Here is a 25,175-nt window from a genome sequence, read left to right on the forward strand (position 1 = left end):
TAAAAACTTCACTTTCTATTTGCAATTTGTTTAAGCATTTTTCTGTCCCATTTACTCATATTCTGTGATGAGTACGAAAGTGAAAAAAATTGAGAAAGGAAAGAAATTTCAGGTCGTGTAGCAGCTTGGGTCACGCAGAAGAGAGTAGCGGTGCGTTGGCAGTAACAACAAAAGAAAGAAAAATGACCAAACTGTGAGTTTGTTAATTCAATGAATAGGGACCAATGTCTTTTATGTATATATTATAAAAAAAGAGAAACAAAGGGATTGCTTACGTGGCAAATCTATCTCTTAATTTTTTATATACAGAAAAAACTCCCTTGCTGTTTGTTACCCAACAAATCATAACCCACTTCCTTTAAAAAAAAAAAAAATTAATATTAAATTAGTTGCTGAACAATCTCTTGTTTGACCACATTTTTTTTAAGGGATAATGTTATCCTCACTAATTTAGTAAGATTTCAAATCTTACTAAAGGTCTTTGACCTCTCCACGTGACATCCAAGTGCGTGATCTAATGCCACGTTGCTTATGGGATGAAATTATAAGAACTTTTAAACTAAAATTTAAAAATTTTTTTTTTTTTAAAATCAATTTTCATTTTGAACTTTGATTTTAAATTTGAGATTTCATAGCCACCCATTGTAAGAACCTCGGATTTAAGCGAAAATAAATAAATTCAATCCAAACTTTTCTCATCAAATCTAAAAAAATTTGGAATTGGATTATCAATGAAGTGATGGTCCACGTGAACTCTATAACCCTTAGTAAGGTTTCAAATCTTACTTAGTTGGTTAGGATAACCTATGTTCTCATTCCTAGATTTGTCGTGTAACAACTTCATAAAGTAAGGGAATTTTGTATTAAAAATTCAAAAAAAAAAAAAAAAAGGTTTGTCATGCATGTCTTTAAAAATAAAAAATAAAAAAAACAAAAAAAATTCTTATCTCAATGTTTATGTGTCATCTTTGATTAATCACTTTCGTTCTATTTTGTCATGATCTAATTGATTATCTACCTAATATGTCATGATTAGATTAATATATCTCTATGATGTGCATGCTCTAATCTCAAATTGGATGTTTTGGATATTTTTGTATCTCTTGATCAATTTATTTGATATCCGTAGTTGTGTGGTCTGATCAAGCCTATAAACTTATTTATTTGAAAAAGGCCCCGGGCACACCCCACCCTGTTTTGCACACACCACATGCACGTTTACTGTTTTACCCACTTACACGTCCCATATAGCCAACGTGTCACTAGTGCGTGGCCCGGTCTCTTCGGAGATGCGACATCATTCATGAAAACCACAACTCCAGTCACGTACCTTAGGGTATATCAAACTGGGGCATCAATACCGTCTGATCAGGTGATTCTGAGAGATATATTGATGCACCCAGGCTGAAGCGACCTGAGCCTTTGACCTATTGTAAGTCACACAGTCACATGTCCCGATTGCCAACGTAGTACTAGTACGTGGTCGGTCCCCTTGTGGGATGCCAAACCTTTTATGAAAGCTACAACTCTTGACTCGTACCCGTAGGTGTAAAAGATAATCTAAGTATATCAATTGCACTTCTTGGTCAAAATCGGTACCTAAGCAAGATCTTGCCCCGCTGTACCCTACTGTACGAGGGGGATAGACTACGTCTATTCTAGACGAGAGGTATTTAAGTGGGCCCTTACTTAGCATTGTGCGCCACCTCTCAACTGGAGATCAAACTGGCTGTTTTTGGCTTCAGAGAAGTGAGTTGAGGTTTTAGATTATCACCTATACGGTATATCAAACCAAGTCACCACGTATCGAGAGGTATATAGGTGTATTTGGGCAGGGGTGGCCAGATAAAATGCATTGCACGTAGTAAGCTTAGAGTCTAGAAACCTTCCCTGTAGGTCACGACTCGAACTTATCGTGGGTGTTCCCGGGTTGCTCCATTTAATCTAATCGAAAGGTAAGTGGGCGGACCGATCCAGAATAATCAAACAAAATCCGCAATATCGGTCCGACCCAATCGGTGAAATGTACGGATTAATTTGAACCACTTAAACCAGTTGGCCCAATTGATAAATGGATCAAACTGATCAATACCAAATCAGTTGGACTAATTGGTTTCACTTTTAAAGATCCAGACCACTTTGTATAAAAAGATTCGATCTTAGGATTGAAAGCGCCCTCGATCCGCGGGGTGCACGGATCCGTTTTTGACCCTTGAGGTTTGGGAGTCGCCACCTAGTTATTGTGGTCTAGGAACCAAATTGACCCTTAAATGGATAAAAAGAAACTAATCTACTATAGAAATTTGAATCCGGGGATCATGTTACGGGGTTGGAAGGTGTTAGGCACCAACCCCGCCCGGCCAATGCCGGTCTCTACTTATCCCAAATAGATCTACATCGCTAATGATAAACCTAGATTAAAAAAAATAAAAATAAACTTACCTTTGATCTGCAAAAGTGCTATTCCCTCAGATCTGGCGAAAACAGCTCCTTGTATCGTGTTTCTTAGTTCTATCTCCGGATCTGATTTCTGATCTCCGAGGTAAGGTATCTCCTTCTTGGATCTGGGTGCTTCGAATTTGTTGTGGATTTTTGGGATGTTTCGGAGAGGTTTTTGGGTGTTTTTTAGGCTAAAATCAGAGTAGGGGTGTTAGGGAAGGAGTTGGGGCTCCAAAATTAGGGTTTTGGAGGGGTTGTGGAGGCTTCTTCACCTACTTTTTCTAGGATTTTTTCTTTGATACGAAAATAGGGTGTGGAGGCTCCTATTTATAAAGTTTTTAGAAGCATTAGGGTTTGATTAAGGTTTCTTTTAGAGTTTTAATTAGGGTTTTGACTTTGGTCTCATGAGATGGACTTAGTCTTTAGGGCTTTGACTTTAGTCTTATGAGATTGACTTGATTAGTTTAGATTAGGGTTTTGATTTAGGATTTTGACCTTATTCTTATGAGATTGACTTGATTAGTTTAGATTAGGATTTTGATTTAGGGTTTTGACTTTAGTCTTATGAGATTGACTTTAATACTTGACTCTAGTCTTACTTAATTGACTTTAATTTTGACTTTAGTCTTATTTGAGTGACTTTAATATCTTGACTTTAGTCTTTCTTTATTGACTTTAAATTTTTGAAGAATCCCCCTCTATTATATCTTTGATTCTTTGGACCCCCAAATGGAGGGGTCCTTAAAGAAATATCCCACGAACCCTCAACAATTTTGCCTGAGAGTCCGATTAATCGATTTTTTAGGTTCAAAATTTTAAATTAATTTCATTAATGTTTCATTTTAATTATTTAATGTTTTATTTATTAATTTCGAATATTTTAATTATGAAAATTATGAAATTACCGTTTTGCCCCCGGAGAGGACTTTTCACGTTTTAAGTCGGTTTTTAATATTCCAGGATGTTTTGAAATCAGTTTTTCGTAAGGAATTCAATGGGAATGTTGATTTTTGTCATTTATGAAATTTTTTGTGTGAAATGGTCGTGAATTTTATGAGGGGTATTTTCGTAATTTTGTCAAATTTTGTGAAAATTGGCGAAATGATTTATTTGATTTCGTTTGTCGTTTTATGTATTTGAACGGATTTTTCTAAGTGTAATGTAGGCTCTAAGGTTATTTTGATGTTAGGGGTATTTTGGTAATTTGGTCATTTTTAGTGATTTTTATCGTGAAGCTTCTTTTTGGTTTGCAGGATGATGATTTCTATGTTTCTGGGGTAGTATTTTCCTAGCGTAGCGTGATTTCTAAGTTTTGTCAGTTCGAGATACCTCATCCGGATTTCTGAAACATATCTGGTAACAAAATAAAGCATTGGAATAGACATCCATCATTGGGAACCTTTGCGATCGGGTTGACGACTTGATTAATCAGGCGGATGCAAAAATGGGGTGTCTACAAGGATCAAATTAATTTGTCTGATCAAAGGTTCAATCCCAGTCAAGGGTAGACCCGTGTCTAACCTTTCTCACTTTCTCGGTCACTATAGATTTATAGTGCATTTGGATTCGATATTTCCCACCGGAGGGCTAATTTATATCAAAATTTTAATCATGTGGTTAAGAGACAAACCTTCAGAATCGATGGTTAATCATAGGTGCCCTTAAACGTTCTAAACCCTCATCTGTGTCATTTTGAATCTTTTAAAAGAGTCGTTTAGTCAAAGTACTGATGTCAAATTCAAGTAGTCCATCCACTCAGAAAGACATTCTCTCTTTGTAGATAATTGTCCCTAGTTTTCTTTGGATTTCAATCCAGTTTTCGTTAGTCTTTAAATCCAGTTAGTTGTTTCAGTTACGTTAGTTTTTCTTCAATTTTCAAATTTTAGTTGAGTTTGTCAATCTATGTTTTTCAATTCCAATAAAATATAGAAGCTTCTGATTATCATGCGTGTAATAATGATTTGAGCATAATATTTAATATGAGGATTGACTTAGAGCTCACTAATCAAATTCGATAAATATTTGAATTAAAGAATACACTCAAAAAGTGCAAATGGGTACTACATTTTCCTTATAAGAACATGAGAAGAATAATAAATTTACTTGAGAAATTCAACAACGTTCCTGCATGGTCTCGTGAGAATATATGGATAGATTGCACCAAAATAGATCAAATCCTAAAGTTGAGGGTGAACTTTAAAATCAAATATTATCAAGAATGATGTATTTGAAACCATCAACAAAGGTGTTAAGATCTGCAAAGAAGGGATTCATCATGTTTTCACTTAAAAAAGAAGAGTTCTCATTCGCGAAAGAATATAAGATTTTTTTTCGAAGTTTGGAAAGGATTGAACGAGTCAACGTCAAATACAAAGAAGTCAATCACACTCAACTTTGTAAAAAATGACCGAAGATTTCTCTTTATCAGAAAAAGACTGAAGATTATTCCTTCTCAGAAGAAGATTGAAGATTACTCATTTTTAAAAGAAGACCTTACTCGATAGAGCAATCAAGATATCGAGTTTCTAAAACCTTGACCAAATCGACTAGTATTTCACAAAAGGAGGCCTTCATTGGTCGAATCATTTTCTTGTCTTACCAAGAAGAAGACAACCTTCTTTAGCCCCTCGCAGCCTTGAAAAATAAAATCAATAGCCTCTTCTTTCTAAACCACGCCGACCAACCTTGGGAGGGAATCTTAGTATGAACTACGTTTTAACCTGATCCCAAAAGAAAAAAAAAGAGATATTTGGGGTACGTAGGCAACTTCAAAAATTACTTCAGGCCCGGTCATGCAAAAAAAAATGTATTCTCTTAAAAAAAAGTGTCATTTAAAAGAAAAATCCCCTATTGAAATGTTCAAAAGAAAAGAATGCCAAACTAGGGGCATTAGAAAAAGAATCAAAAGAATTGATAAAAAGAAAATAATGTCAAATTAGGGGCATTTAGAAAAAAAATTAAAATAATTGACAGAAAAGAGAGAATATCAAACTAGGGGCATTTTGGGAAGTTGAGTCTTATATCTTTTCTTTCTAAACCATATCTTAAGCCCACCTATTAAGTCCTCCTGAATGCTAATTGACTCGGTTAAGGTGCAGGGAACTGAGAAGTTGTCGAGTTAGTTATACAAGATCATCAAGAAAAAAAAGAGAAGCCCGCTAAGTTGAAAACCCGAAAAGGCGATTTAGGCAAAATTTAGGGCATAACCATAAAAAAGAAAGCCTGCTAGGTTGAAAACCTGAAAAGACGACCTAGGCAAAAATCAAGGCATCATTAGAAAAAGAAAAAAATAAAGCCCGCTAGATTGAAAACCTGAAGAGGCGATCTAGGCAAAAATTACGGCATCATCAAACATGAGGAAATATCCTATCAAGAAGAAAAATTCAAAAGGAAGCTTGTACAGAAACTAGAAAATGCAGAACCATTCAAGCCATAATATTCGTTTTTCAGCTAAGAGCTCACATCCAACGAAGACAATGTTGAGTCAAAAAAATCAGAAATCATCTTGAACATTGTAGGATCTTCAAAAGTATGTTTACTTGTTCAAGTGTTCGCTAATGGAAGATGTAGAATCATCAACCACTTTGAAGAGGAAGATCTTCTATTCTAATATTTATCAAGATTTTTTAAGTCCAGCTCAAGCATTTTTCAAAAGAAATTCGAAAGAAAATGATCAATTCTTTATTGCACATATGATAATCTTAAGAGTCTTAAATTTAAGAGAATGTCAATTTTTCTATCTGTCATACATCAGAGTCCATATTTTTCAGACGTAATCCATTCCATCAGTCTCATAGTCAAGTCCCAGTTAAAGCCAACCTTGAAACTAGGGGCATTTTTTAAGGTCATTTAATTCTAAAGATTTTGTTCTTAATCACATGATAAAAAGAAAAATCTTACTTAGAAGTCCAATGATAATTATGAATCCAGATGCATGATAAGCCAATAAAGGCCCAATCATTTAAACTTTGAACTCGATTTTGAATCGTAGAATAAATTAATAGGATTGTTTAACTTCCTATAAATCTAAGCCCGAGAAACGTGGCTTAGTAAGTTCAAGTCCGAGAAACGAGACTCCAACTTTTTGAATCATAAAATGAATAGAATTTTTGAAGTGCCTACAAACCTAAGTTCAAGTCCGAGAAACGAGACTCCAATTTTTTAAATCATAGAATGAATAGGTTTTTTGAAGTGCCTACAAACCTAAGTTCGAGTCCGAGAAATGAGACTCCAACTTCTTGAATCATAGAATGAATAGGCTTTTTGAAGTGCCTACAAACCTAAGTTCGAGTTCGAGAGACGAGACTCCAACTTTTTGAATCATAGAATGAATAGGCTTTTTGAAGTGCCTACAAACCTAAGTTCGAGTCCGAGAAACGAGACTCCAACTTTTTGAATCATAGAATGAATAGGCTTTTTGAAGTGCCTGCAAACCTAAGTTCGAGTCTGAGAAACGAGACTCCAACTTTTTGAATCATAGAATGAATAGACTTTTTGAAGTGCCTATAAACCTAAGTTTAAGTCCGATAAACGAGATTCCAACTTTTTGAATCATAGAATGAATAGGCTTTTTTAAGTGCCTACAAATCTAAGTTCGAGTCTGAGAAACAAGACTCCAACTTGTTGAATCATAGAATGAATAGGCTTTTTGAAGTGCCTACAAACCTAGATTCGAGTCCGAGAAGCGAGACTCCAACTTTTTGAATCATAGAATGAATAGGTTTTTTGAAGTGCCTATAAACCTTAGTTCGAGTTTGAGAAACGAGACTTCAATTTTAATAGGATTGTTTAAGTTCTTGTAAACCTTAGCTAGAGTCCAAGAAACGAGACTCCAGCTTTGTTTGAATCATATTGAATTAACAGGATTGTTTAAGTTATTTAGCCCGAGAAGCGTAGCTACAATAGGTTCGAGTCCGATAAATGAGACTCAAACTTTTTCGAACTCTAAAAAGAATTTCAAATAGGATTTAACAAAGTTCTTTCATTATTATGACTCCAATTACTTCATTGTTTAACTTTGCCATGATTGCTTTCGTTGCATAAGCACATTTCAATTTTGAATCATTATTGTTAGTGAGAGAAGCTCTCTAGGACCTGACACATTTTTACTCAGTTTCACACAGCATCACACCATTTCACACAGTGCACTTTTGCATTAGTCAGGAAGAATTTTCTAAAATTCAAGGATCTGACACTATTAGTGAGAGCTCATGCTCGAGGACCTGACAACATTTTTTCGAGGAGAGTTTTACCCTCAAGGATCTGAATACCCCGACGAATTGCTAAATCAGGTTGCAAAATGAATTGTCACTGGCTTTGGCATTCAGATATCGCACTATCTACTAAAATATATTTACTATCTAGTTTGCTTCAACCCTCTGCCAAAGAGGGGCATCTGTAGACACCCCATTTTTGCACTCGCCTGATTAATCAACTCGTCAACCCGATTGCAACGGTTCCTAATGATGGATGATTATTCCAATACTTTATTTTGTTACCAGATATGTTTTAGAAATCCGGATGAGGTATCTCGAACTGATAAAACTGTAGAAACCACGCTACGCTAGGAAAACATGACTCCAGAAACATATAAATCATCATTTTTCAAACAAAAAGAAGCTTCACGATAAAAATCACTAAAAATTGATCAAATTACTAAAATACCCCTAACATGAAAACAACCCTAGAGACTACGTTACGATTAGGAAAACTCATTCAAACACATAAAACAATAAATCGAAACCAAATAAATCATTTCACCAATTTTCACAGAATTTGACAAAATTACGAAAATGCCCTTCATAAAGTTCACAATCATTTCACATAAAAAACTTCATAAATGACACAAATCAATATTTCCATTTAATTATTTACGAAAAATTATTTCTAAAACATCCTAAAACATCGAAAACTGATTTAAAACGCGAAAAGTCCTCTTCGGGGGTAAAACAGTAATTTCATAATTTTCATAATTAAAAATTTCGAAATTAATAAATAAAATATTAAATAATTAAATTGAAACATTAATGAAATTAATTTAAAATTTTGAATTAAAAAAATCGATCAATCAGACTCTCAAGAAAAATTGTTGAGGGTTCGTAAGATATGTCTTTAAGGATCCCTCCATTTGGGGATCTAAAGAATTAAAGATATAATAGAGGGGGGTTCTCCAAAAATTTAAAGTCAATCAAGCAAGACTAAAGTCAAGGTATCAAAGTCAATCAAGTGAGACTGAAGTCAAAATTAAAGTTAATTAAGCAAGACTGAAGTCAAGATATTAAAAGTCACTCAATTAAGATTAAGACTAAAGTCAAAATATTAAAAGTCAATCAAATAAGACCAAAAGTCAAAATCCTAATAGAGTTCTAATTAAATAGTAATTCTATCTAATAGAGTTCTAACTAAAACACAACTCCACCTAAAATAATTCTAATTAAAACACAATTCTACCTAAAAAAATTATAACTAAAACACTAACTCTAATTAAAAGAATTATAATCAAACACTAATGCTATCTAAATCAACTCTTAAAAAAATCTATAAATAGAGGTCCTCACACCCTATTTTCGTATCAAATCATAAACCCTAAGAAAAGTAGGTCTAAAAGTCCCCCTAACCTCCCATAAACCTAAATTTTGAAGCCCCAACTCCTTACCTAACACCCATACCTCAATTTTAGCTCAAAAAACACCTAGAAGCCATTCAAAAACACCCAAAAACCCATAAAAAAATCCAAAGAATTCAGATATAAGAAAGAGATACTTCAACTTGGAGATTAGAAATCAGATCCGGTGACAGAACGAAGCGAGGAATACTATACAAGAAGTTGTTCTATCAGATCTGAGGGAAAAAACACCATTGCGTTCGGAAAAGATAAGTATTTTTTTATTTTTTTATTGATTAGGTCTTTTTAGCAATGTAATTTATTTGGAAAATTAGTAGAGACTGACTTTGGCCGGGTGGGGTTGGTGCCTAACACCTTCCAACCCCGTAATGTGATCCTCGAATTTAGTTTTTTCTCTGTTCTAGATTAGTTTTTTATCCGTTTAAAGTCAGTATTCGGTTCCTAGACTGTAATAACTAGGTGGCGACTCCCAAACCTCGAGGGTCAAAAGCGGATCCGCGAACCCCGCGGATCGAAGGCGCTTTCAGTGTGGCCTTTTGGGTAGAAAAGGACTTAAGAAGTTAAAAATGCTGGATATTTGATAGAACAATGAAGAGTTTTGTTAAATAAGTTGAAGCAGGTGGATTGAAGACGAAGTTGATTAGGTTTAAGAGTTGAAGAGGTCAAGCAAATGGATTGAATAGGTTTAAGAAGCTGAGTCGTGAACTCGTGTATGATATCTCAAATGATCTAACATTTAAGAATAGTAATAACGCGTGATTTAGGAAGAAACTACAAATTGACATAATTATTTTGAAAACATAAATGCAACTTTTATTATTTGGGAAATCCTTGTTTCCTTAAAATTCACAACCTGTTAAAGGATGATCAAGTTAAAAGGAGATGCTTTTAAGGATGGCTATTATTATTAATAAAAAAGATTTGTGATAAATGATTGGACCTATCATTACCCATAATTATGAACAAAATGCACAACAATGCAATTATTATAACCATAACCAATGAAAAAAAAATCGATTTTGATTCATCAAGTTGATTCTTATTCAATTTTTTATAATAAACAAATATAACACTATGAGGGAATACGACAAACATATCAGATACATGTCTCCCCCATCAACAATTTATTGGGTAAACATGTTCAAAAATCTTGTAAATATAAGTTTACAAGAGTAAACTTATATCATGTGTTTAACAAAAATAAACTGATTTGTCAAAATTCATATGTAAATGAGATTGGATAGGTTTACCCAATGTTGGACAAATATATTTTTTGCTTCAATATAGAGAATTTTCGATTCTTTTTATTTTTTATATTATAAAATAACTATATCTAGGTAGAATATAGATAGATAACTTGTTAAATGTAGTGAACGTTAGAAGTCATTGAATAAATACAAACACACTATGATACATACTTTATACATTGTGATATATTGTTTCATATATCTCATACTTATATTGTAAGTCTAATATTTATTTACATGAGCTCTACATTTTGATGTTCTTGTAGCAATAGGTTGAATTCCTTGCAACTCAAAATCTAGAGAAAAAATTGTATGGTAATTTTTTATTATCCATCTTAATGATGGAGATCATACAATGAAAAATTGATAATTATTGTCAAAGAAAAAATAGATATTGAATTTCGAATTCTTATTATCAAATAAGATGGAATAATAGTTTTTACCTTTTCCCAAGAACGCTTGTAATACAATGTTTAGCGAGATTTGCACTATTGTCATTTAAGGTGTGTACTGATCTGGAACATAAATACAAAAATAATTAACAATAAAAATTATTTTGTATGATGTTAATTTAAAACTAAAAAAAAAAGTAATACATACCATATAGGTAGAAGTATTTCAATAGGAACATAGAATTCTATAAGTCTCATGATTTTATGTTCGAACTAAATAAAATATTACATTCCGTTAAAAATGAAACGATAAAAAAGACTGAAAGAAATCGTGGTAGTCAATATGATGAGGGATACAGTCTCCTTCATCATATATGTTGACTATGCAGTTGTTTGGAATAAAAGTAGGAGGAAGAACATGTCAATTAACAAGTATTTTAATCATTGAATTTAATAGAGGAGGCATGGGATCAACTTTTTCATTTTTAATTATACCTGAAGGATTTTCATTTTTATCCTACAATTAAGTTTTATTGTTAAAAAATAAATAAGAAAAAGAATAATGATATTAAAATCTTACAATTGCATGATTATAACAATAATCAATTGGATCGTGGCACGTCCTTTTTTACGAATCCATTTTTTGGGTTCTAAGTATGTTCATTCTACAAATCATTTCAATGAAAAAAATAGATAAGTGATCTAAGAAATAAATAAAATAGATTAGACATATTTTAATTGTGTGTGTGTGTGTGTGTGTGTATACATACATACTTTGTAATTTTTCAGTTTGTTTTATACGTTGGATGGTATAAACATAATCGACTATGTCTTTTTGTTCTTCAATATTGAAAACTCATGTATGAAACTCAAGTCATTTGCTCATCATTCTCAATATTTAAATTTGAATCATTTTGAGCCATAAAGTCAATTGAGATTTTACGGTTAAAAAAATTCATGAATACCAAACCTTAAAAGAAATTAGATATTCAATATAAATGAAAATAAGCAATATATATTAAGAAAACAGAAAAATAGAAATTATTAATCAAAATTTCAATTGAATTTATTGCATGCCATAAATTTAGAATATGATAAATATATTGTTTAAAGGTATGTGACATTTAATTAGAGTTTCACTATCATTGTTACTTCTGTGGAACTCTAAACTCTCTTTTTTATATTATTTAGATGTTGGTATAATGAGTAGTATGTGTCATAACCTCCATTAAATCGACAATGTAAAAGAAGTAGTCTTTGCATATCATAGGAGACAGACATATGATGTCTTAAGTTTTTAACAACTTGGTCTACTATGGATCCATCATGAACCATTTTCAAGTTGAACAATTTCATAATTGATGGTCATTAATACGTTGTAATTATATATTCGTTTGAATTCAGCATGCCACCATTCAAATGAGTGGAATAGAGTAAAGAACTTTTAAAATAAGCTTAGTAATTGTTGCAGATTAAGTACACATGTGTTCCGAAACTTAAAAGGAATAACATAATGACAACAAAGATTCCATAACTAACAATATCTTTCAAGTCCTACATTAAAATTGGAAATTTCAATGGGAAGTATGACTAGATGTAAATGAATAGGTCACTTTTGAAAGATGTTACCACTACTTTTCCAATTTGTACTTCACTCATAGTTTGAAATGTTTAGTCAATTCTTATGCTCTCCGATGTAAAGTCAATGTTATAATAGATCGCTAAATAGATATCTCAAGATTTTAGAATTGAGTACAAATCAACAAAGATGATGCCATGAAATCCTAGATACATACATAATAATAATAAATGTTTGAAAAAGAAAAAAATAATAATAATGAAGATAGAATTTAAATAAAAACTAAAAACTTACCAAATTATTAATGACAATTATTATATTTGTTGTAAAATCTCGAGTTTTTTATTCGTATCTCGAGGAAATATAGTAAAATTTTGAGAAAATCCTGAAAGTGAGACTTAGGGATAAAACTATAAGACTTTGTTCTGATCATTTTTAATGAAATATGATCTTAGCATTATATTCAAAATGATCTAAAAATATATTTTAGCTTGTAAGCAAGCTCAAATGTGAGTCCGAACATAAAAATTATAAAATCCTCAATTATCGAGTCGGACTAGGCTAAAATAGTGACTTTTTGCTAGAGTAAGAATTTTTAAGATTCAATTACACCATTGGATTTATAACTAAAAATTATTGAACATGGACTATTTAATTCTTATTTTTGGAGCACAAAAAGTTGAATTATCGTCAAAAACGAAAACGATGTCAATTTTAGGATCCCATTGAGTCAAAAATGTAAATTTTTGTTAAAGATAAAATTTATAGAAATTGACCACACCATTATATCCAGAATGAAAAATTAAATAAAATAAAGTATTCATTTGTCAGTTTTGGAGTCCGGATGGTCAAATTATCATCAATCGAAACAATAGGCAAAATACCAATTTTATCCCAAGACTTTACGTAAATAAAATTTTTAATTTTTTTCACTATTCATCTTCTCAATTCGTCCCAAAATCAGCCAACACAATAACAAAAAAAATTTTGATTTTTTCTGATCTTCCACCTTAGATTCGTTGCAAACGGCTCGCCGTCGACTTCCGACACAGAAAGGAGAAACATTCGTAACCTCGTTCTCTACAAAACCCACCCAATTTCATTTCGTTTTCTATTTTTTTCGTCCTGTATCATCAAAAAATAGTCGTACATATATATATATATATATATATAGGGTTGGGTTCCGTAGACCCCCATTACGACTCATCGTTTTGTCTTATATGGGCAAAAATGTTTGGAATGGGCTGATTTTTTGTGAGGATGATATCTATGGTGACGAGATCATCTTTGCCAAAAATCAGCTCATTATGAAACTTCTAAACCCATGTTTACAAGTTGAAAAATTTTAGACCGTCCAATTTTTGTAAATCAATTTTGATGGGGTTGGAAGTTTTGGAATGTGATGATTTTTTGCCAAGATGATCCCCTCATCACAGAGATCATCCTCACAAAAAAGCAGCCCATTCCAAATATTTTTGCCCATATAAGACAAACGGTGAGTCGTAATGGGGGTTGTAATAACGCTATCCATATATATATATATGGGGGTTTCGAAACTTTGACCTCGGATTTCATTAGTTTCGAGGTTAAACCGTCCTTCGTCGTAGAAGGGAGAAATGACGACGGCGTCGAGATCTTCGAAATCACTGGTCAAATTCAAAAATTAGCTACTTCAAAATTTGGTCTGTCTCGATTTTCGCGTCAATCACCTCGATTTTCGCACGTGCACTTCGATCATCTCGCGCAGAGATAGTAAAGAACTCTCAATTTCTATTAGTAATCATAGATTATGAAAATTGTATTTAGGATTTTATTAAAAATTTGTGGTGAGTTTCCAAAAATATAGAATTCAATTAGTTATTTCAAATTCACGTTACAATTTGCATATTTGATATGTTTAATTGTATTTTATAACAAATTATATATGGGTAGGATATTTCAATGGGTTATTTCTGTTAGTTGGATCCTGTGCACCGCTCAAACCCCGTTTTGATATAAGTTTTGTACTTTTTCAATGTTATTGATAAAAATGAATTTCATAGTTGAAAAAATGATTTAATATTCAATGAATTCATATTGAGTTGATGAATATCAGAAAGTGAATATTTTATTTGAGAGATTGAAATGTAACACCTTGGATTTTCAACTCATATCTCGAGGAAATTAAATAGTGAAATTTGGAGGAAAGTATCGAAGGAGAGACTTAGAGTAAAATACTCAAATATTATTATGATTAATTTCAAGAAAAATCAACTTCGCCATTAGATTCAAAAGGATCGAAGTATATACATTAGCCTGTAAGCAAGTTCAAATTTGAGTTCGGATGAAAAAGTTATAAAATTCTCAAATTTCGTGTTAAGCGGGGCCCAAAATAACAGAATTTCGTTAGAGCGAGAATCGAAAAGATTTGATGACACCGTTAGGTCCGCAACGAAAAATTATTAGAAATGACATACTCACTTGTCAATTTTCGAGCCTGAATAGTTAAGTTACGATCGAAACTACAAATAATGGAAAAATTACAAGTATGCCCTCAGCTTTGCTATAAAAGAAAGCTAATTTTCTTTTATTTTATTCATTTCTCTTCTTCTCTAAGAAACCCCAAACGATAGCCACTTTTCAACCCAAGGGTTTCGACCATTTCCATCAAGTTCTAGCGCAAACGAAGCCGAGTTGAATCTCAACGAAGAAGGCAATATTGTCGGCGTTGTCAAGCTCTACATTCTCACCCCATCCAACCTCCATTTCCTTTTTTTTTTCTCTTGGTCTCCCACAAAAATTTAGCAAGTGGGTTTGTTTATAATCACTTGGAACCTCATCCAAGTTGTAGGAGGGTCGTTGTTGACCATTAGAAAGGGGAAGAGCACTTTCAAAGAGGGTTTCATGACCAACCACACCGTTGGCACCCAAGTTCAACCACTTTCGAAACTTCGAGCCACCAAGCATTGATCCTTAGTGTTGATTCATCACCATTGACAACCACAAACAGGTAGGGGACTTTCGATTCCTATTGGTAATTTTAGATTTTTGAAAATGTACATTTAGATTTTGAAACAAAACTTATTGTTTGCATTTAAATTGTAGAAAGTTATTGTTTGATTTCAAATTCATGGTAGAAGTAGATGTTTTGATTGTGTTTTATCAAGTTTTAACCATAAACTCGTGGGTGGGTTGAATGATTCGAAGAACGGAAGAAGAATCTGAAAAAGGGATCGAAAACTCGAAAGTTCGAGTGATGATTCAATGCAGTCGGTGGGAAGGGTCGGTGCCACCGGCACCTGCTGAAGGCATTCTGTCGGTCCCACCGACAGAATGAGATTTCTACCACCGATAAACCCTAGAACTGTGAGAAATTTTTATGCTGTCAGCAGGAGGTGTCGGTCCCACCGACATCTACCAAAGGCTATATTGTAGGTCCCACCGACAGAATCCCGGTTTTCCCACCGACAGAATCCCGGTTTTGCCATCGACTTCTATCTCCATTTACTTTAAGTTCTTTAATGAAATTAAGGTTTTACCCCCCATTTCGGAACAATGGGAATGGTTTCAAGATTCGAATCTCAAAGGATCAAAATCCAAATTTTGGTTTCAAGAATAAAACGTAGTTTTCGACGTTTTCGACATTTTCGATAAATTTTCAAAATGTAATAACTTTCGCATTACTTGAAATTAGATTGCAAAAACTATATGGTGTCGAATCTCGTAATCGAGACTTTCATTTCGAAAAATCCATTTTCAATTTCGAGAACTTTGAAAAAAATTGAGTTTCCAACACTTAGTCAAATTTTCACCAGCTTTTACCATTTTAGCTAGCTTAGGTACCGTGCATCACGGGACCTCGTTTTGAAGAAATCTTGATGATTTTTAATTGAGAACTCAAAAATGACTTTGAAAGATTGAAAATGAATGATTTGATTCGAAAAGACGAAAATTGAAAGTACCAAAAGTATGGAGAAATGGATGAACGGTAAAATGTCATAATCACACCCGAGGGGTGATGTCTACATTTTATATTGTATGATGTATGTAGGTTGGTGAAAGGATATCCAGGTTATTAATGAAAGGGTTGCATGTTCATTTACGATTATGTTAACGCGTGCGCTGAGTACTATTATTTATTTTAGGCTGGGTGGCCACAGTTGCATAGTAGGAACTGGATATCCATTTTCAATCATGTTCTGTTAATTTCTCTTTTGTTTTAAATGAAAAATCATATATATACGTAGATATTTTGTGAGCTGTTAAATGGTTTGTGAATACCTGAAGGGATAGTGCGTCACATCATCCGGAGGGATGCACTATCCTGGGATGTACGGTAGGGACTATCAAGCTCTTACGTGGTATGGGACGCGTATGAGAGTGGAATCACAACTGGAATCCGGGTCCATTCCTTTCTTATCTTTACCAGTGAACGTGTATTATAAAGGTGGTCATATACGACCAGATAAATGGTCTCGCAAGCGTGGTAGACACGACCAGCCACAAAATCAGGAACTAAAAGACATATTTACGTAGTAACATCATGTCCCGACTGAGACCGATCCAGTCGTGAATCCCAACACTCAAATTTCATTACTCCACCACTTGTACTATATATCTATTGTTATGTTTCGAATTATAAACTGAAAAGCATGTCTATTATTTCAATGTTGTCAACTGTATTTGCATAAAATGGAAAATGTATAATGAGTATGGATGATTGATGTTATGTGAAATTTTAAACCGTTTAGTTGTTCATCTCTGGCTATATGTACCAGTTGATCGTATTTTATTCTGTAAAATCTTGCATGTATTAAAATGTTCAATTTTTATGCTTTATTCGATCATGTTTAGGAAGGGTTATTAGTAGGAATTGGTTGTGGACTTACCAGGTAACTCTCGCTACTCACATTTTCCTTCCTTTTTTTTTTTTAGTTTCAGCACTTGCAATTACTGAGGCAGGCGTAGAGTCAGTAACTGAGGAGAATCTGGTTGGTCAGATCGACGACCAGTATCCATTTCTTGGTGAGCATTGGGGTCACTTCCTTTAGGAGTTTGTTCATACTAGGAAGTGTACATAATGTTTTGGGCCGAGTGCTAGGACTATGTTAGAGTGAGGTTAAATTTTTGTAATCTTGTATATCGCTAAACTTCCGCACTCTGATCTATTTATATGTTAGATGTAATTAGTCTTCTGCTGTTATTTTCTGTATTTACATTTTTATATACAGGTTTTGTTATAACTTGGATTATCAGATTTTGTGTTCCGTTGAATGCTAACATAAACAGAGGAGACCATGTCGAAATTTCGAGGCGCCACCTAGTGCCTCGAGGTGGCCTTGGGATTTGTGTTAGCGTTTGGCAGGGCACCACAGAAAACTGTAAAAATCGAAAAAGGGAAAAATGTATGAAACGGTAAAATGTCAGAGTCATACCCGAGGGGTGATGTCTGCATTTTACATTGTTATGTTATGTGTAGGTTAGTGAATGGATATCCAGGGATAATGTTATTGGTTACATGTTTATTTACTTAGCTTAGCGCGATGAGCTATTTACTTTTCTGTTCTATTATTTATTTTAGGTCGGGTGGTCATAGTTGCATGGTAGGAAACTAGATATCCATTCTCAACCTTGTATTGTTAATTTCTCTTTCGTTTTCAAATGAAAATAATATATATGTAGTTATTTTGTGAACCATTAAAGAGTCTGTAAATGCTTGAAGGGATAGTGTGTCATATTATCCGGAGTGGTGTACTATCTTGGGACGTACAGTAGAAACAACCAAACTCATACGTGGTATGGGACGTGTATGAGAGTAGAGTCACAACTAGAATTCGGGTTTATTCATCTCTATTTTTACCAGTGAACTTATAATGTAAAGGTGGTCGTATACGAATGGTTTGTATATTTAGGAATCACATGCACGCCTGATATGCATAGACGGAGATGATTAGTCAATGATCACTAACAATTTATAGTAGTCGAACGTTCTAACATATCGAAAAGAGACCCATTATTTTCGGTCACGTCAAACGGTCAGTTTGAGCCGAATAAATGGTCAACCAAGCTTGGTAAGTGCAACGACCGACCACAAAATCATGAACTAAAAGCTAGAGAAGAATTGTAACATCATGTCCCGACTAGGAGTGATCCAGTCATGAATCCCAACTCTCTAATTCCAATACTCTATCATAATGTATTATGTATCTGTTGCCTTACTTTGATATATAAAATGAAATGCATGTTTAATGTTTCTATTTGATTAATTAGATTTGTATATAAAAAAAAATGTTATAGTTAGTATTGTTGATTGATGTAATGTCAGTTTTAAAATGTTTAGTTGCTCATCCTTGACTATATGTACCAGTTAATCGTAGTTTATTCTGTAAAACTTTGCATATCTTAAAATGATTTAGTATGCTTATTCGTTCATGCTAGAAGAGGTTATTGACCTAAATTATTTGTTTCCTTACTGGGTAACCATTGTTACTCACTCGTTCTTTCCTTTTTTTTAGCTTCAGAGCCTGTAGTTGACGAGGTAGGCGTAGAACCAGCGAATGGGGACCATCTGGTGGGTCAGATAGACGACCAAAGTCTATTACCTGGTGAGTACTGAGGCTATATCTCCTAGTAGTGTCAGTTCATCTAGAGGTATTTTGGATTCTGTATTGAGTGTTAGGAATTTTGTTAGAGTAAAAAATTTCTGTATAATCCTATATATAAATTTCTTCTTCCGTACTTTGATCTAGTGTATGTTAATAGATGTATATAAGTTTCCGCTAGTATTATATTTTGTATGTATATATGCAGGATTGTATGTCGTTTATCAGGTGCAGGTTGAACGCCTTGGAATGCTAACATAAATAGAGGAAACCATACCAAAATTTCGAGGTACCATTGTAGACACCCCATTTTTGCATCCGCCTGATTAATCAACTCGTCAACCCGATTGCAATGATTCCCAATGATGGATGTGTATTCCAATGCTTTATTTTGTTACCAGATATGTTTCAGAAATCCGGATGAGGTATCTCGAACTGACAAAACCTTAGAAATTACGCTACGCTAGGAAAATACGACCCCAGAAACATAGAAATCATCATCTTGCAGACCAGAAAGAAACTTCACGATAAAAATCACTAAAAATTACCAAATTACCAAAATATCCCTAACCTCAAAACAACCCTAGAGCCTACGTTACGCTTAGGAAAACTCTCTCGAACACATAAAATAACAAATCGGAACCAAATAAATCATTTCACCAATTTTAACAGAATTTGACAAAATTACGAAAATGCCCCTCGTAAAGTTCACAACCATTTCACACAAAAAAACTTCATAAATAACAAAAACTAATATTTCCATTGAATTCCTTACGAAAAATCGATTCTAAAACATCCTGGAACATTAAAAACCGACTTGAAACGTGAAAAGTCCTCTCCGGGGGCAAAACGGTAATTTCACAATTTTCATAATTAAAAATTTCGAAATTAATAAATAAATATTAAATAATTAAAGTGAAACATTAATGAAATTAATTTAAAATTTTGAACCTAAAAAATCGATCAATCGGGTTCTCAGGCAAAATTGTTGAGGGTTCGTGAGATATTTCTTTAAGAACCCCTCAATTTGGGGGTCCAAAGAATTAAAGAAATAATGAAAGGGGCCTTCTCCAAAAATTAAAAGTAAATCAAGCAAGACTAAAGTCAAGGTATTAAAGTCAATCAAGTGAGACTGAAGTCAAAATTAAAGTCAATTAAGCAAGACTGAAGTCAAGTCAATCAATTAAGACTAAAGTCAAAACATTAAAAGTCAATCAAATAAGACCAAAAGTCATAATAGAATTCTAATTAAATAATAACTCTATCTAATAGAGTTCTAACTTAAAAATAATTCTACCTAAAACAATTTGAATTAAAACACAATTCTACCTAAAACAATTCTAATTAAAATACAATTCTACCTAAAACAAGTCAAATTAAAACACAACTCTAATTAAAAGATCTCTAATTAAACACTAACTCTATCCAAATCAACCCCTAAAAATATCTATAAATAGAGGTGCTCACACCCTATTTTCGTATAAAATTATAAACCCTAAGAGAAGTAGGTCTAGAAGCTCCCCTAGCCCCCCATAAACCCTAGTTTTGGAGTCCCAACTCCTTAGCTAACATCCCTCCTTCAATTTTAGTCTAGAAAACACCCAAAAGCCTTCTAAAAACATCCCCAAATCCGCAACGAACTTGAAGAGTTCAGATTCAAAAAACAAGGAGATACCTTGCCTCGGAGATCCAAAGTCAAATCCGGAAGCAGAACGAAGCAAGGGAGCACGGTACAAGGAGTTCTTTTTGTCAGATCTGAGGGAACCAAGTCCTTGCCATCGGAAAGGTAAACCTTTTATTTTTATTTATTTTCTTATCTAGGTTTTAGCAATGTAATTTACTTGGGAATTTAGTAGAGACCGGCTTTGGCCGGGCGAGGTTGGTGCCTAACACCTTCCAACCCCGTAACTTGATCCCCGAATTCAGTTTTTTTGGTTTTAGATTAGTTTTTATCCGTTTAGAGTCATTGATCGGTTCCTAGACCGTAATAACTAGGTGGCGACTCCCAAACCTCAAGGGTCAAAAGCGGATCCGCGCACCCCGCGGATCGAGGGCGCTTTCAGTGGCACCCCGCGGATCGAGGGCGCTTTCAACCATCTAGTGCCTCGAGATCTAATATGGAGCTTTGTGTTATTATTTGGCGGGACGCCACAGATGGTATCAGTGCATAGTATTAGATCCGTATGGGATACTAATCTGCTATGTTTTGAAGAGTGGGTTGATACCATAGATATTAAAGTGATATTAAGGATTCGAGATTCGAGCTCATTAGTAGTTCTGTATTGGGATTACGAGCTCTTCCGTGTCTAGAGTCTATAGAGACTAATATGATTAAGATAAGATTCTAGGTTCGTTTTATTAGTAATAAAAATGGTGTTCATTGTTAAATCCCTTGTTAAAGTAGTAGTCTTCAGAACAGTTCTGGGTACTTAGCCTGCATCTCGACCTCTTTTTCCCAAGTGACTTCCTCAACGTTGTGGTGCCTTCACAATACTTTGACTAAAGTAATGGCTTTGGATTTGAGTTGTTTTACCCTCTTGTCCAGTATTTGTACTGCACCTTCCTCGTATGATACGTCATCATCTACCTCTAACTCCTGTAAGTCTACCACGTGTGAAGGGTCTGGTAAGTATTTCTTCAACATGGATACGTGAAATACATTATGAACCTGCTCAAGCTGCGGGGGTAGGATCAATCTGTAAGCCACTAGACCAATCCGTTCAACTATCTCAAATGGTCCCACAAATCGCGGCTTTAACTTGCCCTTCACGCCAAATCTGGAGATTCCTCTTCGGGACGATATTTTCAAAAATACTCGATCTCCTTCTTGAAATTTCAAAGGTCTGCGTTGCTTGTCTGCATAGCTTTTCTTTCTACTCTGAGCAGTTTTTAGTCAGTCCCGTATAATGCGTACTGTCTTAGTTGTTTCCTTAACAATCTCAGGTCCCAACACCATGGCATCTTTTGTTTCTGCCCAACATATTGATGATCGACAAGGCTTGTCGTATAAAGCCTCAAATGGTGCCATGCCAATACTAGCTTGAAAGTTGTTATTGTAGGAGAATTCCACCAACGGTAAATGGTGCTTCCAAGCTCCTCTAAAATCTAACACACATGCCCGTAACATATCTTTTAAAATCTGAATAACTCGCTCGGATTGTCTATCAGACTGTGGGTGAAAAGCTGTACTGAAATTCAATTGAGTACCAATGGCTTTGTGGAGACTCTCCCAGAATCATGAAGTGAATCTGGGATCCCTGTTTGACACGATAGAAATCGGCACCCCATGTAGTCGGACTATCTCAGCTATGTATACTTGGCTCAGTCTATCAACGCCAAATGAAACTTGGATTGGGATGAAATGTGCCGATTTCATTAGTAGATCTACAATCACCCATATAGCATCTGACCCGTCACTGGCTCTCGGTAACCCGACTACGAAGTCCATGGTCACATGCTCCCATTTCCATTCCGCTATGGGTAATGGTTGGAGTAAGCCTCTTGGGTTGCGGTGTTCTGCCTTGACTTGTTGGAAAATTAGGCATCTACCTACATATTTTGCAATTATCTTTTTCATACCCGAAAACCAAAAATTTCTCCGCAGGTCTTTATACATTTTTGTACCTCCTAGGTGTATCGAATATCGAGAACGGTGTGCCTCACTCAGTATGTTGGACCTCAATTGTGAGTCCTTCGGTATCCACATCTTGCCGCGAAATTTGAGAACCTCATCTGATCCTATCGACCAATCTAAGTCAGTCAGGTCTCTAGCCCTCAGTTCATATTCTCTTACATCTTCATCTACATGCTTGGCTTCTTTAATATGCGTTATCAACTCGTTTTCAATCCTCAATGTACCCAAGTAGATGTGCGGTCTGTACATTTCCCTCAGAGTCTCGAAAAGTGTTTCTATGGCTTGCTCAAACAATTGTCATTCTTTCATCATCATGTGAGCTATAGTATTTCTACTCAATGCATCGGCAACCACATTGGCTTTCCCCGGGTGATACTCGAGGGTAAAGTCGTAGTCCTTGAGGTATTCCATCCAACGTCGCTGCCTCATATTTAATTCCTGTTGCGAGGATATGTATTTGAGACTCTTATGATCGGAGAATACTTCAAACTTCTCTCCGTATAGGTAGTGTTTCCAAATACGCAATGCGAACACTATAGCGGCTAACTCAAGATCATGGACGAGATAATTCTTCTCATGATTTTTCAACTTCCTCGATGTGTATGCTACTACCTTCCCACATTGCATCAATACAGCTCCCAAACCAATCCCAGAAGCATCTGAAAATATCGCTAGACTTTCACCCGGAGTTGGTGATACTAAAACTGGAGCGGTCGTCAACCTTCTCTTCAATTATTGGAATGCAGTATCGCATTTGTCATCCCATTCAAATCAGAAGTTTTTCTGTGTTAGTCTCATCAACGGTGCTGCAAGAGTGGAGAATCCCTTAATAAACCTTTTATAGTAGCCGGCCATCCCAAGAAAACTCCTAATATTGGTCACTGTCTTCGGCAGTTTCCACATCAGCATGGCTTCAACCTTAAAAGGGTCTACCACTATCCTTTTATTGGACATCACGTATCCTAGGAACTTCACCTTTTGGAGTTAGAATTCGTACTTGCTCAACTTGGCATATAGCTTATGCTCTCATAGAATCTGAAGTGTAATCCTGAGGTGCCTCTCGTGCTCCTCCCTCGACTTATAGTAGATTAGGATGTCATCTATGAACACAATGACAAACTTGTCGAGGTGCTCCCAAAATACCCAGCGCATCAGATCCATGAATGCTGCCGGTGCATTCGTCAGACTGAAAGGCATCACTAGATATTCAAAGTGCCCTAGCCTAGTCCGAAATGCAGTCTTCGGAATATCTGCCCCCCAGATCTTCAACTGGTGGTACCCAGATCACAAATCAATCTTAGAGAAGTATTGGGCACCCTGTAGTTGGTCGAATAAATCATCAATGCGCGGAAGGAGGTACTTATTCTTGATGGTCACTTGATTTAACCTCCGATAGTCGATACATAAACTGAGTGATCCATCATTCTTCTTAACAAACAAAACCGGTGCTCCCTAGGGTGAAGAACTCGGTCAAATAAATCCCAAGTTAGTAAGCTCATCAATCTGCACTTTCAACTCTCGGGTCTTTACCGGGGCCATTTGGTATGGTGCGATGGAGATAGGCCCTGTGCCTGGTACCAAATCGATAGAAAACTCTATCTTACGACCTGGAGACAAACACGGTAACTCTTCTAGAAAAATAGCTCCAAATTCCCTGACTACCTCTACCATATCCGTCGATGTCTCTGGTTCCGATATACTCAAAGTCCCCAACTATTGTATAAAGGACCGTCTCCTCTATACCTGGATCCTCAAACCTTGACTTTCGGATAACTGATCATCTGAAGACTACCGATCTCGCGAAGCAATTGACGTGGGCATGGTTTTGCACTAGCCAGTCCATCCCCAAAATGACATCAAAGTCAGAACAATCTAATGTCATGAGGTCGGTACTCATCTCTTGGTCCTTTATCCTAATTACACAGTTTCGACATAATTTCTGAGTTATCTGTCGGTCTCCCAACGGTGTAGATAGTTTCATTAATCGGCCCATAATAGAAATCTCTAATTCTAGCAATCGTGCAATCTCAATGGAAATATATGTTCTAGAAGAATCGGTATCAAACAAAACTCGAATCTTAATGTTGGAAATAAAAAATTGTACCTTCTAACACCTCGTCTGATACTAGTATCTCCTCCTGAGTCAGATGGTAAACTCTGCCTTGGGGTCTAGGAGTCACCCCCGGATGTTGTTGTGATGAAGGGTAGTTTCTCTTGATGTGTCCCGTCTGTCTGCACCCAAAACATGCTAATGGTCCTGTTTGAATAGGTCTCTATGGGATAGCTGGTCTCACACTCTGTCTGATTGGTCCCCTTGGCCCCTGTTGGCCTCACTGAAGCCCCAACTGGTCTGTAACTCGGCAGTGCATGAGCTCGATATTACGAATACGTGGGTTTAGAGGCACTCGATCTCGAAAACATCGACCTCTTGGCCGGATCAGCCCTAGTGGGAAATGAAGTCTGGGGTCGACTAGTCTGCCCCCTCGAAGTCTAATTCAATATCCTCTCGCTCAACCCTTTGAGCTCGACTCACTATGTCTCTGTAGGTGGTGGTCTCTATTACTGACATCTTGGCCCTTAAGAAGGGCTGCAGTCCCTTGAAAAATCTGCGAGATTTCTATAGGTAGGTTGGAATGAGCTCAGGTGCGTATCATGATAACCTAGTAAATCTCAGCTCG

General features: G+C 35.2%; 1 protein-coding gene across 1 annotated transcript in view; it reads left to right on the forward strand.

Annotated features, from left to right (window-relative positions):
* The window catches only part of LOC147396509 (uncharacterized), a 29,736-nt gene extending 12,308 nt beyond the window's left edge, over window positions 1-17,428 (forward strand). The window contains exon 8 of the transcript XR_015180271.1: window positions 17,197-17,428. The gene's annotated coding sequence lies outside the window, so the exon portion shown is untranslated. The remainder of the gene's footprint in view (window positions 1-17,196) is intronic.
* The last annotated feature ends 7,747 nt before the right edge of the window (window positions 17,429-25,175 follow it).

This window comes from Akebia trifoliata, chromosome 8 (genome assembly GCF_017979445.1).
Source record: "Akebia trifoliata isolate Shusen 1 chromosome 8, ASM1797944v1, whole genome shotgun sequence".
Classification (NCBI taxonomy): Eukaryota; Viridiplantae; Streptophyta; class Magnoliopsida; order Ranunculales; family Lardizabalaceae; genus Akebia; species Akebia trifoliata.